Genomic DNA, 8,048 nt, shown 5'->3' on the forward strand with positions numbered 1-8,048 from the left:
ACAGAGGGCTCTGCATGAAAAGACATTATTGACAGTGTACCTAATCCAGATCTAAGCATCACCATGGTGGGTCATGTGACCCCTTACAAGGTCAAGAAGGAATTTATCTTTTAAGGAGCTGTCTTACTGATGCTAGGAGTCTGTTGCTCTTCAAGGTCAAGCAGGTCTTCCCTCTGATGTGGGAGGTCTGGTCCATGCATCATGCAGACACACAACTTACAGTGAGGGAGAGGAGTGCAAAGGTATAGAATAGTTTTTCATGTTTAAATTTTTCTTGCCATAAAATATAAATTTAATTTCATACTTTCATGACTCTCCTATATAAAATATTTGCATGTTTATTTACAATTTGAAATAATCTTCAATCAATATACAGGTTTTACACTTTTTTTTACTTAGTTTAAGTATTTTTGTAAGCTATCAAGTATTATCTGATGGTTTCCAGGGAGGAAGGGCTTGGGAAAGAGTTGGACTGGGAGGTTGGGGTTAGCAGATGCATACTATTGTATACAAATTGGATTAACACAAAGTCCAACTGTACAGCACAGGGGATTATATTCAATATCTTATGGCAAACCATAATGGAAAAGAAAATGAAAAAGAATATCTATCTATCTATCTATCTATCTATCTATCTATCTATCTATCTATATATATATATGACCGAGTCAATTTGCTGTACTGCAGTAGTTAACACCACATTGTAATTCAACTATATCTCAATAAAAATGAAATGAAATAGTTCCAATATTATATTTTGTTTCCTATAATGCTTCCCAGGTGGCTCAATGGTAAGGAATTCTAAAGAATGAAGGAGACTCCAGTTCAATCCCTGGCTCGGGGACATCCCTTGGAGAAGGAAATGGCAACCTATTTGAGTATTTTTGCCTGGGAGGGCTCATGGATAGAGGAGCCTGGTGGGCTACAGTCCATGGTCACAAGAGTTGGACACAACATAGCCACTGAGCACGCACGCATATTACAAAGCAGTGCATCTTACCGATTTAATTTTTTAAAACTGTTAGAAGTTCTTTATTTAAAAATTTTTATTTAAGTTGTAATACTTCAACTACCATTGCAGTTGGTTTATAATGTTCTGTTAATTTCTGCTGTACAGGAAAATGATTTAGATATGTCTGGAAATGGCAACCCACTTCAGTATTCTTGCTGGAAGAATCCCATGAACAGAGAAGCCTGGAAGGATACAGTCCAAAGGGTCACAAAAAGTTGGACATGACTGAAGCGACTTCATGCCTTTTTATGCTAAACATTTTGATTAGTTCTCATATGTTTTGCAGTTCATTCCTTGATTTATTCAGCAAAAGTTTATTGAACACTTTAAGGAAGACATTTTCTTATCAATAAATAAAATAGAGAAGAATAAATTAAAATAAATTCTTGAGTTGATAGTCTAGTGGAGGGTGACACTGTAAATGAAATTAGAATTTAGCTCTTAGAAATGGGTAAGTGCCAATAGGAGATATTTCTACAAAATCTCTCCCATTTCTGTATATCTATTAGGCAGAGGCACCAAGTACCATTCATCCCACACAAGTATTTGTCTGTATAACAAACACCCTTGCAACACAGAGACAGTGGCTCCTTGCAGAGACATGGAGGGCATGTTTGCTGTGCAGTAATGTAAAGTAAACATCTCCCTCCTGAGAAAGAGAGGGATCCTGAGTGCCTACTGCCATTGATCCAGGATCCCTAGACGCAAGGTTTTTCTCCTGTTAGTCCACCCCCTGAATATTCATGGGTTGATATGAGTTCAAATCTTATCACTTAAGAAAATGTTGCTATAGTTTTGGGCTGTAGAGGGTGGATAGGTGCAGGCTTTGTGTCTTTGACTCTGGAACCCAACAAGTGTTGCACAGTCAGCTTTATATTAGTTCGCCCAAAGCTGAGTCTGTGTATATGTGGCAGTAAATCTGGCGTTTGCTGGTTGGTGAATAAGGAATGAGCTGTCTCGTTGGGATCCCGCTAGCACGTTTGTGTACCCTAGACGTGCTGTATATCGAAGAGGTCAGGGTTCTTCCCCAAAAGGGAGACCTAAAGATGTTTTAGAGATGAGGAACACAGTCTTGATTGGAAGCAATTTCAAAAGTTTGGGACGAGTTGAGGAAGAAGCATTGACATATGTACACTATCTATTATATATGTGTAAAGCAGATAGATAGTGGGAAGCTGCTGTATAGCACAGAGAGCTCAGCTCTGCGCTCTGTGAGGACCTAGAGGGGTGGGTGGGGGAGAGAGTGGGAGGGAGGGTCAAGGGGAAGGAAGACTACGTATAATTATGGCTGATATTCATGTTGTACAGCAGAAACCAACACAACATTGTAGAGCAATTATCCTCCAACTAAAAATAAAATCCAAAAAAGTTTGTGATCAAATAATAAGATAAATAACACTGAATTTCTATACATTTGAGCAAATAGTCCTTGATAGCTTTTACTGTGATTGCCAAAATTCACATGAAACCTTCTAGATACTGTCTGAGTGAGACTCTCTGTGGTCTGGAGAATAATAAAAGGGTCTTCTGATATGGGGTCTTTTCTCCCAGCACGGTTCCAGCTGTCCTCCATCCTCACACTCATATAGGCAATTATGTAAAGCCTTTTTGCTTGTTTCCCTCTTATATCAACATTGAGACGTCGAGACTTTCAAGCCACAGCCCTGTGTATTCCCTTTGGAGCTGAGCTGACCACCATTCAGGCAGCTGTACCTGACTGGAACACACGACTTGGGCCAATGCATGTCTCTCATAGCTGTTACCAAAACTCTGCCCTTGTTCACTGGTGTCAAATAGAAACACAGAGACAGAATACTGGGTGAAGTAGCAAAGAGTTGCTTTACCAGGCAAAGGGAGACACAGAGGACTAACGCCCTCAAGATCGTGTGACTCTCCCTGGAGCAGTTAGTGAAGAGCTTCATGGTGTTTAAGGATCAGGGCAAGACCAGCTCATGCACAGTCCTTGGACTGCTGGCTTCAAGGTGAAGTTTCAAGCATTATCAACCTCCTGCTTTCAACAAGTCTAGGGTCTACATGCTTGCTGTCATCAGTTCTCATTTGGTGGGGGCTGCTTAGTGTAAAAATAACTTAGGAATGTATGTCAGACCTCTGTCTATAAATTTCAGGGAACTGAGAGTTGGTGATTCTGCAATGTGGCAGAATTATACTCTAACTTGTTACCAGTTCCCTCCACTACGGCTATTCTTTGTTTCTGCATCTTCACATTTCTCAATCATTAACTCCTGAGTCAGCATTTTACTTCAAAGAACAAAGAAACAGAAATTTGTGCCTGGTTTCAGAGCTAGTCCCCGATGATCAAGGTCACCCTCAAGTCTTGACTTCTTGCCTAGAATGCAGTATGTTCTTCATCTATGTTTTCCAAGAAAGATCAATTTCGAAACAGCCCAAATAAAATCAATTCCAAGAAAAACTAAGAACTTGGATTTCTTCTTACTCATTAAATTTGTGAATGGAAATCATGAACATTATGATGAAAAATGTTTGTAGTTATCAGATCAAGAATACTAGGTGTACTTGTGCCAAGACGTAAAGAAATTGTTCTCATTGAAGATGAGATTAGATGAACACCCAGATGATGTTAGGATGCAAGTTACATAAGAACTCCTTGAACGCTTGTTTGAGAATCAACCTTTTCTCTTATATTATGATCAACTCCTTCTATAATAAAGATGCTTATTGATGTAACACTTTATTCCTGTTGTGATATGATCACAATTATTCTGTGACTGTTCTTCAAGTTCCCCCAAACTCTGAGATCCAGTAAGTGTAAGAATACAAAGATGAAGAACAGGTGGTGGTTCTGAGATGTGGAGAGGATGGAATAGAAGCAAGAACCGGGGGGCATGACCAAAGCACCTGGGTCACTGTCACCTGGAGCTTAGCATCATCCTGTTCACACTGTTACTTTGGTTTGGGATGCACTGTGTAGAAAACTGGAGTCAAAAGAAAAACAAGAGACACGGATGTGACTGCTGGAGGTATGGAGAGAATACACCAGAGTGCTTGTGTGATGTTTGTGGAACAATGTGTTTCCATTCCTGAGTGCCAGCTCTTCACATAGAGAGTGTAAAAATTATTGCCACATCCGTTTCTGCGAGTTGGAAACACTAGGACTAGTTCAAGGTTTAAATCCAAATTCTCTTAGAAAATGCTTTAAAGCAGTAAGAAAGAGAAACGGTGATAGTCAAGACAAACTCAGAAGGAGTGAGGAAATATAAAATCTTTAAATTTTGCATCAATAGGCAAGGATAATCAGAAGAGTAATTGTGGAAATATTAGCCAAAATAAAGAGCAAAGGTCACAAACTGACCTTGGCAATTGAATCAGGCAATTTCAGATCAGGTTTTAGGATGTTTCCAGGAAGTTCCAGTCAATTTAGCTTTATCAGAAATATGATTTGCAAAGGTTTTTCTTCCCATTCTGTGGATTGATTTTCACTCTCTTGGCAGCTTATTTGATGAGTTTTGATGAATACTGATTTACCTATTTTTCTTCTGTTCCTTGTGCTTTGGTTACACTAGTGGCTTCCCAGGTGGCATTAGTGGTAAAGAACCCACATGCCAATGCAGGAGAATTAAGAGATGCAGGATCAATCTCTGGGTCATGAAGAACCCCTGGAGAAGGGCATGGCAATCTACTCCAGTATTCTTGCCTGGAGAATCCCATGGACAGAGGAGCCATGGGTCACACAGAGTCTGACATGCCTGAAACATGAAAATTACCACACATGCACGCCTGTACTTTGATGACATATCCAAATCTAAGGTCATGAAGCTTTCCCTCCAGTTTTTCTTCTAAGAGCTCCATATTTGTATCTGTATGTGAAGGCCTTTGATGCATTTGTTGGTGTGTGTGTGTGTTCATAATTCCGTACTTAAAACAACAGCAAATACCCACTCTTTGCAGATTTGTGTCATGTCACTGACTGGCCTTCACTGATTAACTTGGCATGTTCCTAGTCCTGGGGTCAGTCCAACAGTTCAGCTAAGGGCAGCTCAGTTCATTTCTGAGTCAGCATCTCGCCTGGCATACATGTACCTATTTGATTCTCAGAATATGTGGCTATTTTTGAATCCCAGTGTTCACTAAATCCACACCCCAGTTTTACTCAGGGTTTTACAAGTTCTAGTCTATGTCTCCACCCTTAGTCCTTTGTCCTTCCTACTTCCCTTGAAGTAAAACACACTTGAGTCTTCAGGCAGCCTGCAAATAGCCTGGAACATTGCATATTTTTTTGTGATCAGTCTGGTTTAAGGCAGGTAACTGAGAGCTGAACTGTCATCCTTTAGAGATAAAGACTTCCCTACACTGCCAGGAGAAGGGAACAGGTGAATAAAACCACAATGAAATGTCCTCCCACTGTGTTCTGGATTTTTCCTAATTGTGTGTTCACTTTGTTGCTGTAGATTTTTCCCCAGACTTTAAGTTTTTTATTTTGTATTGGGGTATAGCTGATTAACGATGTTGTTGTAGTTTCAAGTGAACAGAGAAGAAACTCAGCCGTACATTCCATATATCCATTCTCCCCCAAACTCCCTCCTATGCAAGCTGCCACATAACACTGAGCAGAGTTCCATGTGCTATACAGGAGGTCCTTGTTGGTTATCCATTTTAAGTATTGCTGTTGTAGATTTTTGATTGAGTGTTTTCCAGAGCTCCTATGAGGTTTCCCATCTGGTTTCTGGTTGCTTTCTTATCTTTCTAAAGGAGGCTTCAATGATTCCTGGCTCACCATTTTGCTGCCTTCACTCCATGTGCTAAATTTTATTTGGCTTCACAACATCCCATTGTATCAATGCATCATGATTTCCATAACTCTTCCTAGATTTGTTACAATTTAACTTGTTTATAGGTTCTTCTTTTATGAATAACCACTGAGCAAGATAGTAAAGTATGTAATAAGTATTATTTTTGTTATGAAAAATTTCTAAAAGTTACATAATTAAGGTATAAACCCTCCAAGAGTCTGTTTACACACTGGACATGGTATCCAATAGCTATTAATAACTAATCTTCAATAAGGAGACCAAACCAGACAATCCTAAAGGAAATCAACCCTGACTATACATTGGAATCACTGACCCTGAAGCTGAAGCTCCAGTACTTTGGCTACCTGATATAAAGAGCCGAGTCACTGGAAAATACCCTGATGCTGAGAAAGACTCAGAACAGGAGGAGAAGGGGGCAAAAGAGGGTGAGATGGTTGGATGGCATCACTGAATCAATGGGCATGAGCTTGAACAAAGTCCTGGAGATAGTGAAGTATGGGAAAGCCTGGTGTGCTACCATCCATGGGGTCACAAAGAGTTGGACACAACTTCATGACTGAACAATAACAAAATATCTGGGTTTTGTGTCCTATTCAGAATTTCACCACCCTCAGAATAAAACAAAATTATCTTGCTGATGGGAAAGGTTAAAAAGCAAATTTATTTTCATTTGACATTTTCATGCATTTTTTAGGGATAAGATTTTGAAAAATTTTTATTATAACTCCCCTAAACTGTGTGATTCTGTATGTGTATGCATTTTTACTGTTACTAAGTTAACTATTTCAGCTGATGTTTGATCAAGATTGGGCTTCATAATCAGAAAAATGCAGAAAGATTGCTATGTGGAAGTTTCTAGTCTAACATACAGTCAACACTTGTTCAGCCATTCTCATCATAATATAACTTAAGATAAAGCTGATTAAAAAAAAAAAGCAAACAGGTTAACTGGCTTTGATTCTGTTCTGATTCCATGGGTACTGATTTCACCTTACCCCTCCTACAATATAACTGCTGTCCAATATAACATTGGACAGTGCAGCTCAGGCATTACGTTCCTGTTATTTATAACGCGTTAAGGCAGAATTAGAAGAAGAAGAAAATAAAGTTTGTTTACTCCAAGGAGCAACAGGCAGTGGATTTCAAAAGCCAGAAGGTGAAGCTTAATGATGGCCACTTCATTCCTGTCCTGGTTTATGGAACCTGTGCACCTCCAGAGGTAACAGTAGTGATTTGAGACTGAGATATAAATAGTAGTGGATGTAACATGAGTGAGAAGGGCTTGGATTGTCAAGCGCTGAGTCCCCGTGTGACACTAGGAGGGTCATTTGGTTCCACTAACCAGGCTAGAACCATTCCCTATGAAAGAGGAGAGAGCATTTAGTCTTCAGTCTGCATCAGGGTTTGAGGCTGTGCTCACCTGCAGATAACTCTGGGTTCCCCTCGTTTCATGATCTCTATCCCTCAGAAACTTGTGGAAATAAAAATAGGAGAGTTCAGCACCATCCTGATTACAATGCCTGAGTCTCTTGGGGATTTTCTGAGCCCACAGTTTGGTGCAGTAGTGGTGAGCAGTGACACTCTCTTACACTTGAACACGATGACTTTATCTCCCCTTTCACCCTTTCAAGTTGAACAAATTGATGGTGCTTCCTCTGGGTGGGTCTAAACCTAGGACCTTTACAGGGACTTGGAGACCTTGCCTACAATGATGGCTGTTTTCATGATGAGGTTTGTAGACTGCACTCAGTCACTAAGAACTGTATCATGTAGAACTCTTGATTTTAAGTTATAGAAATCTACCCAAGCCATCTGATGCAAAATAGCTTAGAGGACTATGTAGATGGCAGGTCCCAACCATGGAGATCTAAGGATTTGCAGAACTCTTCAGATATGTCTCCTTTTTTTCACCCCTTATTGAGGCATTACTCTTGGTTTTCTTTATTTTTAATGAACATTTTCCATTGCTGTGAAATATGCCTTGGGGCAGCTCAAGGCTCATGATCATGAACATTTGATCATCCACATTCCATACCAACCTAAAGAGAACCTTGCTGGTTCATATGACTGCCCTAGGGCCTCTGATGCTCAGAGGGAAAAGGAAGCCTGATTATCTAGCCCAGGTCAAGATTGAAATTTTTATTCTGGAAATAAAGCCATGTAACTTACTGCCATTCCAAGCTCAGAAGAGGCATTTCAAAATAGGCAAGTACAGGGAAGAGACAAAATTCACGTAAGCCACAATG

Source organism: Budorcas taxicolor, chromosome 13, assembly GCF_023091745.1.
Source record: "Budorcas taxicolor isolate Tak-1 chromosome 13, Takin1.1, whole genome shotgun sequence".
NCBI lineage: Eukaryota > Metazoa > Chordata > Mammalia > Artiodactyla > Bovidae > Budorcas > Budorcas taxicolor.